At 45.1% G+C, this 11,697-nt stretch overlaps 1 pseudogene; it reads right to left on the reverse strand.

The window, feature by feature from the left end:
* Positions 1–3,257: 3,257 nt before the first annotated feature.
* Positions 3,258–11,475, reverse strand: LOC145537741 (MYND-type zinc finger-containing chromatin reader ZMYND8-like; annotated as a pseudogene).
* Positions 11,476–11,697: the final 222 nt, after the last annotated feature.

Genomic DNA, 11,697 nt, shown 5'->3' on the forward strand with positions numbered 1-11,697 from the left:
TCAGATTTGGACTGCATAATCCAAACCCACGTTGTTCAAGGGTCAACTCGATATGCATGCATCACTTTAAAATCTTAAGATGAAGAGACAAGTGAACAGGAGAGTGATATGGACACCCAAAGGAAGTTCCTAACTCCTGTTTAACCTTTCTTTCTCTCAACTAGACCCTCATCTTAACCAGCCTGGTTCCAGAGGTTGATAAAGAGCACAGGAACCTCCATGTTTGTAACGCTCAGCTTTCCTCCAGCTTCCACCTACACTGTCAGCAAGCAGTGAGCACATACAGAAGTCGTCAGGCATATGAGGAATGAGAAAATGAGCTGGTCTGTCTGCTTTGACACAAGCCTTCAGCCAGAAGGCTGTGGAGTGCAAACAGGGGGAAATGAACAGGCGTGAGCTCACAGTCCTGATCAGGCATCCAGGAACCTCCAGCTCAGCTCACACTCTAGAATAATCCTGAAACACTCCCTAATAAATGCTGACAATTGAGGCTCCTTCCCTCTGTCCCCTCTAGTCATCAGGTTCCCTGAGATGTTCTTCTCCTACTCCAGCCTCTGCACCAACTCACCAGCATCTCTAGACCCTTACCTCTTCTCTCCACCCTCCCTTTTCATCCCCTCACACACTAGGGTGCTTCAGGTCGGGTGGTCAACCAATGATGGTCCACAGGCAAAATCCAGCCCAATGCCTGCTTTCCCAAGTGCAAGTTCACTGCAGCACAGGAACGTCTCTTTATGTGCCATCTCTGGCTGCTTTCATCTGACAACAGCAGTTCTGATAAAAACTGGTGGTCCACCAACCCCTAGGCCAGGAAACACCTCATTCACCTCACAACTGCCAGATGCTGTATCTCCCAACCACGTTTGTACATGCAAGCCTCCTTGTCACACCAGATTCTGTACCCCACAGCATCACCAACCCTCATCTTCCCATGTGGATGACACCACTGTGCTGCTCCAAATCCCCAACAGGGCTCCCTGCCTGCAGCAGTGTTTTCCCAACTTGAACCCTTCCACCGACCAACCACCTCCACGGCTTTGACACATCCAAAGTCCCCCTACTTATGGCTCAGCTAATGTTTCTAAACTCACTTTCCACTTAAGTCAAACAAAAACTCTTCTATCAACACCAAAAGCAGGAAATCAGAATACCTGCCCTACACAGACGGCAACTCTACAAATCAACATAATGAAAACCCAACTGTAGCAGAAAACTCGAGGTGGGTGCTGTGCTGCTGTTGAAGCCTCAAGTCTCCTCTGCCATTGTTAAAAAGAGAAGCTAGAAGAAGGGATGAGGAAGACACCTCAGCTCCAAACTCAACGTGTCCTCCAGATGCAGTCACAAGACCCGAGTGAGAGTGAGAAGGGAATTGACAGGCGGTTCAGTCATACTTCCATGCCTATTCATCTTCATATTCCCCCGAAAATCAGCTCATGCCACTCTCTCATCATGTCTCCTGGATCTAAACCCCGCTTCCAGTGCCACTGGGAAACCTCCAGCCACTCTAACAAGATACATCATTTCTTGCTCTAAGTACTCAATATGCAGAAACTAACTAACAAACAAAAGTTTGGTTTTTAGCTGAAGACAATAATCTGGGAGAAGAAAGACCCTGGAACTGAAGGACCCTGAAAGAAGCAGAACTGTTCTCACTGAGGATGAACCATTTTAGAATGCCCTAAAACTTACTTGAGAGGTTGCAGGGGGAAGCGTAAAGAACACAGCTCAAACTCCACAGAAGAGAACGAGAAAAGTTAGTGCCAGATAATCTACCCAAAACAGCCTGCCAGGTTATTCCTCGATAAGAAATATTTCTACAGAAAAATCACTTCCGTAGAAATGCTTTTCTCCCCTGAAGGCCTCCACGGAATGTGGATGCTGGGACCTCAGGGACAAGTTCACACAGTTTAATTTACTATGGTCATTTCTGAGGGCAGAAGAACTGTCCAAACCAAATGTATCTTCTGCCCCACCTCAGTTCAGCAATAGAAACTCTCTCTGTCTTTGATTCAGAACTGAAAAAAACAAAACAAAACACAGCAAAAAAAAAAAAAAAAAACTAACACAAATAAGGTAAATTCTCAACTTGGAGAAATGCCTCAAAGCTGCTTGCTAAGCCATCCTTCACCTCTACTGACCAGCCCAGGGTTCCCTCAAAGATCCCTAAGGAACCACAGTTTGCAAAACCACTTCCCTGAACCCTTCAGACTCCCCTGGAGGAGATGGCTCCCCTGCCCCTGCGGAACATGAGAGTACATACAACCATCAGGGGGCCATGTACCAGAGTCTAGCTTGGAGCATAAGAGAAAGGAGAGGGTATTTCCTTGGACCCAGAGATGTCAAGGATCTAGAAACACAGAAAAAGACAGATGGAGCCAAGGCCCTGTTTTAAACAGGGCCTCCCCAGCACCCCGCCCCAGGGAAGCCCTGGGATCCATAGGGGTGCTCATCATGGCCCCGACAACACCTTAACACCCTCTGCCTGGCATGCTCAGGGAGGGAAGGCCAGGCCAGTCAGTGTGGTCTAAGCCCTGTGCCCTTTTCTGCTCCATCTCCCTGGACACAGAACTAGGGAGGCCCCTTACTCAATGCTAGAGCCTCAGCTTCAAGAACACTGTTTGTCAACTCCCCCCTCTCTGACCTATTCTACTCTCTGGATTTCTATCCTATCCCCAAAGGATATACAGCCATCCCCCAGTACCCAAGGTGGAATGGTTCCAGGACCCCCCAAGGATACTAAAATCCAAGGACGTGCAAGTTCCTTATATAAAATGGCCTAGAAGGATGAATACAACTGTGCCTTTGTATCCAACAGTTCCACATTCATGTATTCAACCAAACAGAGATGGAATTTTGGTTGTTTGCATGTACACATGAGAAATCCATGGATAGAGAAGGCTACCTATATACTAAATCATATTATATCAATTCACTTTTATTCCACAATAACCTCTTCCTAGGCAATGATATCAATAAAGTCAAAGAGGTTTGACTTCTGGGATGAATTGATGTTTTTCCCTGATACACACGAATTAAAATCATAATGACTACAAATGTAAAAAATGACCAATGTGTCCTGTAAAATAACATCTGCATGCAATCAATATGGCACCCCCTGGGAAAATCAGAAATTTGATGTCTGTGTCCAATATGGCAATCACCAGCCACCCATGGCTATTGTATCTACATTCATTATCATTAAATTAACCTGAAATCCAGGTTTTGGTCACACTAGCCCCAGTTCAAGTGTTCATTGTTCAAGTGCCATATGAGGCTGGTCGCAGGTTTTCACAATGGGCAGAGGGGATGTAGAACATTCCCATCATCACAGAAGGATCTACTAGACAACACTTGTCCTCTACATGCAGGCTGAAGACAGACAACTTCCGACATCACGGGAATCACCATGGTATTGGGAGGGGGCTGCTCTGAGGTTCTGTTTGGCCCTAGGTGTGTGCGATGGATACTCACCGAGCCACTGTCCTTGCATTTCTCAGCTGGCGTCCCCTTCGCTTTCAAGGCGCTGGTTTACAGGGGGGCTGCCTGAGTTTCAGAGGAAGCGCCCTGGGATAACTTATTTAGTGTTTCCGTGTTCACATCGGGGTCTACTTCCTGCTGAGGGGTGGTAGTTGAGTGCAGAGGGGGACAGAAGTCACATATACGCCGAGCATAGTAGTTCCCAGGACTGCGGGGAACCCTGCTCTGTGCAAACCACCATGTGTTAAGACATGCCAACCAGCTCCACCCAGGTTACAGTGTGGTCCCTGAATAGCTGGATCGAAGCCTTCCCAGACACAGGAATTCCAGACTGTGTTTGAAGATATGTTCATTTTTAAGAGTGAGAGAGAAGAGTGAAATGGTTGACTGAAAGCTCAACGTTCAGAAAATTAAGATCACGGCAACTGGTCCCATCACTTCATAGGAAATGGATGGGGAAACAGTGTCAGACTTTTTTGTGTGTGTGGAGCTCCAAAATTACTGAAGATGGTGATTGCAGCCATGAAATTAAAAGACACTTATTCCTTGGAAGGAAATTTAGGACCAACCTAGATAGCATATTAAAAAGCAGAGACATTACTTTGCCAACCAAAGTCCATCTAGTCAAGGCTATGGTTTTTCCAGTAGTCATGAATGAATGGGAGAGTTGGACTGTGAAGAAACCTGAGCCCCGAAGAATTGATGCTTTAGAACTGTAGTGCTGGAGAAGACTCTTGAGAGTCCCTTGGACTGCAAGGAGATCCAACCAGTCCATCCTAAAATTCAGCCCTGGGTGTTCAATCAAATTATTGATGTTGTAGCTGAAACTCCAATTCTTTGGCCACCTGATACTAATGGTTGACTCACCAGAAAAGACCCTAACGCGGGAATAACTGGGAGCAGGAGGAGAAGGGGACAACAGGAGATGAGGATGGCATCACCACCATCCAGCCGAGTTTGGGTAAACTCTGGGAGTTGCTGAACGACAGGGAGGCCTGCTGTGGTGCCATTCTAGGGGTGGCAAAGAGTGGGACATGACAGATTGACTGAACTGAAAGTCGCTCATTCGTGTCTGACTCTCTGCGACCCCATGAATTGCAGTACGCCAGGCCTCCCTGTCCATCACCAACTCCCGGAGTCCACCCAAACCCATGTTTATCGAGTAGGTGATGCCATACAACCATCTCATCCTCTGTCGTCCCCTTCTCCTCCCACCCCCAATCCTACCCAGCATTAGGGTCTTTTCCAATGAGTCAACCCTTCGCATGAGGTGGCCAAAGTATTGGAGTTTCAGCTACAACATCAGACCTTCCAATGAACACCCAGGATTCATCTCTTTTAGGATGGATTGATTGGATCTTCTTGCAGTCCAAGGGACTCTCAAGAGTCTTCTCCAACACCACAGTTCAAAAGCATCAATTCTGTGGCACTCAGCTTTCTTCACCGTCCAACTCTCACATCCATACATGACCACTGCAAAAACCATAGCCTTGTTTAGACGGACTTTTGTTGGCAAAGTAATGTCTCTGCTTTTAAATATGCTATCTAGGTTGACCATAACCTTCCTTCCAAAGAGTAAGTGTCTTTTAATTTCATGGCTGCAGTCACCATCAGATTTATTAAATCATTCTGGAGATATAAGCATGTTCGTAAAGCAAATAGTACGACTGTTCCAATTTCATAATTTCCTTTTTTAGACGAGTGTGCACCCCCATGCACTTGCTATCACCCTGTTACAGCATAGTTGAAAGGTTTTCACAGACCACATGGACCACAAATCCTAAAACGTTTATTCTCTAGACCTTCTTAAAAAAAGCTTACAAACCCCTGCCTAAGCTTCTCAAACTTGGGTCATTTATCTACCACCCTTGAAAAATTTAGCAATCCACTGACACGTTTCCTTGTTACATTATTTATGTTATTTGTACTTAAATATATTCTTTGAAGTGGAGACTTCTACTTCTAAATACAGAAATCTAGTATTGGCTATACATGAGCACTAAGTATAAAATATTACTAATACATATTATTAATCAAGTCTTACTAGGTGATGTCTCCAGCTAGAGTTTCCTGGCCTGGGATCTGCTTGCCGTGCTTTGGAAAGAGATTTAAAAGACAGATTAGTTCCAAAGCAGCACTTTGTCCTTCATGTAAGAACTAATGATTGTTATAGCCTTGAGTCCAAGATGGGCTCCATGGTGGGGGCTGGCTTGTATAATGCTGCTTGTGCATTGTAGAAAGGGGTAGAAGATGCATTTGATGTGTGTGTGTGTGTGTGTGTGTGTGTGTGTGTGTGTGCTTAGTCACTCAGTCATGTCCGGCGCTTTGCAACCCCATGAAATGTAGCCTGCCAGTCTCCTCTGTCTGTGGCCTTCTCCAGGCAACAATACTGGAGTGTGTTGCCATTTCCTTCTTCAAGGGATCTTCACGACCCAGGAAATGAACCCAGGTCTCCTGCATGGCAGGCAGTTTCTTTACCATCTTAGCTACCAGGGATGCCCACATTGCTTTGGGCAGAGACAAATATTGCCCCCAGCAGAGAACCACAGAAAACCACATGAAGCTAAAGTCATCTGGGCTGTCATTACAAGCTCCATTCACACAAGTGAATGCTGCCAAGTAAACTGGAGGGTGGAGACAATGGTGCCTGAAGACTTGGCTATGTGTCTGCCTGCTACTCTCGTGTATGTAGGAGTCACTTGTGGTGAGTGAGCGTGGCAAGTGCCCTGTGATCCAGGAGGAGCCAAGGGCCCGTCCACCACAGTCAGGGCCAGGGGACACTCCTAAGTCCCACCTGACCGGGTGCAAGACTTCATGTGCTCAGGCCAGTGGGCCTTCTGGCAGGGGTAGTCAGAGTAGCTGGTATTCTGAAGCAGTAGAAAACGGCCTCCTTCTTGCAGTTGGTACACCACAGCTTCCTCTTGGTCTCGGCCACTGCCTGCTGCTCCTCCAGCTCCAGTTGCTTCTTCACCTCAGCAATGAGCTGGTCCTGCTCCATTTCTAGGCTCTGCCGCATCTCTGCCTTGGTCAGCTCTGCCAGAGGAGGGGAGGGGAGAGGATACCGACTTCATCGTCCATCCCAAGCCATGGGCTCATTCACACCAGGTCCGAAGGTGAATCCTATCAGGTGTGAATCCTTGGGTCGGGGATGTCCTGGTCATATGAGCCCGTTCAGAGACTCACCCAGCTTCCCTGAGATCCAACGTCTTTATCTGTAGAACGGGCATCCACCATGCTGACCATGAATGTCAGCATGATCATGAACGTCAGGTCCTGAGGATACTGAAAATGGGGCCCTGCGGTGATTCTGCAGGAAGTACTCACATAAAACCTCTGAAAAATGTCCACTCAATTCACTTTGAAATTTATCATTTGTATAAGCTTGTTTCTCTATCAAATACAGAGTACCTATGATCTGTAGGCACTGTTGTAAAGACTTTATAAATATGAACTCTTTTAATCCGTACTCCAACCTTAAGGAGGTGTATACTCCTATAATACCCATTTCACAGATGAGGAAACTGAGGCACACAGCTAAGATGAGCAGAGCTGCGGCTACAACTTGGGTATATTTCCTTTTTGATGTGTTTAGTGGCAGCAGATCTAATCTTCCAGACAGGGCATCAGGACTGATCACTGGGCTGACAGGACAATTATCCAACTGCTCAGGCTACTGAGACTTCTCGCAATTTTACAACAGGTCAGAGCTCACAAGCAGGAGAAGCTACCACAGCTGTTGTGATGAATTTGTTGCTGATGTTGGTATTTGGAAGAGAGGAAAACGGGTTTCTGCCAGCTCCTGCTTCATACCTGGTTTCTCCAGGTTAGACTCCCTAGGATGCTGTGTTCTCCCTAAGAGTGGTAAGGCGGCCTGGCCTACTTTTGACTCAGTGCACATTTGGGCCTAACTCTAGACATGCCAAGAAGTTCCTATCCAGAACCTTTGTCAGTGGAGGCCAGGTCAGCAGCACTTACCCAAGTTGTATTTCATGCCCGAGAGCTCCTGTTGGTGCAGCCACTGGAGGTTCCCCCCCCATACAGTTATATATTTATTCCTTGTTCAAATTCTCCATTATTATTGTTTTTTTTTTTTATAAATTTATTTATTTTAGTTGGGGGCTAATTACTTTACAATATTGTAATAGTTTTTGCCATACATTGACATGAATCAGCCATGGGTTTACATGTGTTCCCCTTCCCGGACCCCCCACCCACCTCCCTCCCCATCCCATCCTTCTGGATCATCCCATTGCCCCGGCCCTTAGCCCTTGTCACATGCATCGAACATGGAATGGTGCTCTGTTTCACATATGACAATACACATGTCTCAATGCCATTCTCCCAGAACGTCCCACCCTCACCTTCTCCCTCAGAGTCCATAAAATTGTTCCATGCATCTGTGTCTCTTATTCTGTCTCGCTTATAGGGTTATCGTTACCATCTTTCAAATTCCATATATGTGCATTAGTATACTGTATTGTTGTTTTTCTTTCTGGCTTACTTCACTCTGTATAATGGGCTCCAGTTTCATCCATCTCAGTAGAACCGATTCAAATGTATTTTTTTTAATGGCTGAGTAATATTCCATTGTGTATATGTACCACAGCTTCCTTATCCATTCGTCTGCTGATGGACATCTAGGTTGCTTCCATGTCCTGGCTATTGTAAACAGTGCTGCGATGAACATTGGGGTACACGCGTCTCTTTCAATTCTGGTTTCCTCGGTGTATATGCCCAGCAGTGGGATTGCTGGGTCATATGGCAGTTCTATTCCCAGTTTTTTAAGGAATCTCCACACTGTTCTCCATAGTGGCTGTACTAGTTTGCATTCCCACCAACAGTGTAAGAGGGTTCCCTTTTCTCCACACCCTCTCCAGCATTTACTGCTTGTAGACTTTTGGATGGCAGCCATTCTGACTGGTGTGAAATGATACCTCATTGTGGTTTTGATTTGCATTTCTCTAATAATGAGTGATGTTGAGCATCTTTTCATGTGTTTGTTAGCCATCTGTATGTCTTCTTTGGAGAAATGTCTGTTTAGTTCTTTGGCCCATTTTTTGATCGGGTCGTTTATTTTTCGGGAATACAGCTGCAGAAGTTGCTTGTATACTTTTGAGATTAATTGTTTGTCTGTTGCTTCATTTGCTATTATTTTCTCCCATTCTGAAGGCTGTCTTTTCACCTTGTTTATAGTTTCCTTTGTTGTGCAAAAGCTTTTAATTTTAATTAGGTCCCATTTGTTTATTTTTGCTTTTATTTCCAATATTCTGGGAGGTGGGTCATGGAGGATCCTGCTGTGATTTATGTCGGAGAGTGTTTTGCCTATGTTTTCCTCTAGGAGTTTTATTGTTTCCGGTCTTACGTTTAGATCTTTAATCCATTTTGAGTTTATTTTTGTGTACGGTGTTAGGAAGTGTTCTAGTTTCATTCTTTTACAAGTGGTTGACCAGTTTTCCCAGCACCACTTGTTAAAGAGATTGTTTTTTTAATTTTTTAAATATAAATTTATTTATTTTATTTGGAGGCTAATTAGTTTGCAATATTTTAGTGGTTTTGCCATACATAGACATGAACCTGCCACGGGTGTACATGTGTTCCCCATCCTGAACCCTCCCCACACCTCACTTCCCATCCCATCCCTCTGGGTCATCCCAGTGCACCAGCCCCGAGCACCCTGTCTCATGCATCAAAAATGGACTGGCGATTAATTTTGCATGCAATAATATACATGTTTCAATTCCATTCTCCCTAATCATCCCATACTTGTCCTCTCCCAAATAGTCTAAATTCCTGTTCTATACCTTTGTGTCTCTTTCCCTGTCTGTCTCGCATTTAGGGTTATAATTACCATCTTTCTGAATCATATATATGCAGTAGTATGCTGTATTTGTGTTTTTATTCCTGGCTTACTTTACTCTGTATAATAGGCTCCAGTTTCATCCACCTCATTAGATCTGATTTAAATGTAATCTTTTTAATGGCTGAGTAATATTCCATTGTGTATTTGTACCACGGCTTTCCTATCCATTCGTCTGCTCATTGACATCTAGGTTGCTTCCCTATCCTGGCTATTATGAACAGGGCTGCAATGAACACTGGGGTATACGTGTCTCTTTCAATTCTGGCTTCCCCTTTGTATCTCAATCCTCAGCCTGCAGATCTGTATGGAGACAGAAAGACCTATAAAGTGCATCTGGGTGTTTGCTGTCAATCGGGCTTGGAAGCTCCAGAATCACGATACGGTTAATGTCATCTGCTGAATCAAAGAGTGGGAAGCCTGGTCTCTGCTGGCCTCCCCCAGATGGTTGTCAGTGGGTTAATTCAAATTCATGAGAAGTTCTGCTTAAACAAACAAACAAACAAATAAAAAAACAAAAAAAAAAAACAAATACAAGTGGTCCATCTTTTCTAAGAGATGCTGCAGTAAAAGCCATTTAAAGTGAAAAAGGCCAGATTTTCAAAATAAATAGGACAGTGAGTGACCTACCTATGAACAAGTTCCATTCCTAGAGCACGGTCATAAGTGCAATTTCTTTGTAGAAGTCCAACAAAGTTAGCCTAAGCAACCAACTCACACAATCAGCTAGATAGTACAATACCAGGTACATCACTGCTGCTTTTATGCTTGCTTATGGACGTCCTGGGCTTGAAATAAAGATACTGTAATACTGCACTCTGTACAGTAAAGCACACAAAGCACAACGACTTGTAGAGGATGTGTGCGGGTGACAATGTACGCCAGGGAGGTGAACTAACTTACAGGATTAAACAGGCAAACATTCACGTCTTTCAAAATTCCCAACTTGAAGGTTCACACATAAGAGACTTCAGTTCTATTCAGCCCCTCAGTCATGTCCAACGCTCTGCGACTCCATGAACTGCAGGACACCAGGCCTTCCTGTCCATCACCAACTCCCGAAGTCCACCCAAACCCATGTCTGTTGAGTCGGTGATGCCATCCAACCATCTCATCCTCTGCCTTCCCCTTCTCCTCCTGCCTTCAATCCTTCCCAGCACCAAGGTCTTTGCAAATGAGTCAGCTCTTTGCATCCAGTGGCCAAAGTGTTGGACTTTCAGCTTCAGCATCAGTCCTTCCAATGTACACCCAGGACTGATCTTCTTTAGGATGGACTGGCCGGATCTCCTGCAGTCCAAGGGCCTCTTAAGTGTCTTCTCCAACACTACAGCTCAAAAGCTTAAATTCTTTTGTTGTCAGCCCTCTTGATATCCCAATTCTCACATCCATACATGTCCACTGGAGAAACCATAGCCTTGACTAGACTGACCTCTGCTGACAAAGTGATGTCTCTCTGCTTTTTAATATGCTGTCAAGCTTGGTCATAACTTTCCTTTCAAGGAGTAAGCATCTTTAAATTTCATGGCTGCAATCAGCATCTGCAGTGATTTTGGAGCCCAGAAAATTTGAGTCAGCCACTATTTCCACTCTTTCCCCATCCATTTGCCGTGAAGTGATGCGACCGGATGCCATGATCTTAGTTTTTTGAATGTTGAGCTTTAAGCCAACTTATACGGAAATACATACACGTACATATTAGAAAAAGATCTTATGGTTAACAATACCTCTGAGAAAGGGTGGAGAATGAAATATGAATTCAATCAAGACAATAGATTTTTGTGTGTCTAGGTATCCATTTCACTTCGTTCTAAGAAGACATGTATGCACTGTCTGTAAAATGAGAAAAGAAAAGAGAAAAGTAAAACAGCAAGCTGCAAATTAATTTTTAAAAATAATGCCAAATGGAACGTGTCAGGCCTCTAGGATACAGTGGCCAGGCAACCAAGGGGAAGTAAACAAATAAAACAAGGACTATTTTTCTCCTGTCCATGTGGCAAAAAAAGAGCTGGTGCCATGGAGTGCAGATAGGGAGGCTTGGTACATTTCACAGCCTGTCTGTTCTGATATCTCGTCCTCTTGGAAGACTGAGGCTGCTGCTGCTGGCTTTGCTGCGGCTTCTGCTGGTGCTGCATCTTCTGCATGTGCCTCTTTTGGGTGGACGTTTGAAACTTACTTGATGAGGTCCGCACAACCTGTTGCATGGCCAGGGCAGTCTCCTTCGGTAAAACTGGCCTCTGCTTTTTCACCGGGTTTCTCAGGCTGCTGCTGCTGCTGGTGGTGGTGGTGGCTGGGCCGTGACCGTGCAGATGGTGCTGTTGGTGGCCGTGACCCCAGCCATGTGAGTTTGGGAGGATGAGTGGGTG

Source organism: Giraffa tippelskirchi, chromosome Y (genome assembly GCF_054371585.1).
Source record: "Giraffa tippelskirchi isolate mGirTip1 chromosome Y, T2T-mGirTip1v1.2.pri, whole genome shotgun sequence".
NCBI lineage: Eukaryota > Metazoa > Chordata > Mammalia > Artiodactyla > Giraffidae > Giraffa > Giraffa tippelskirchi.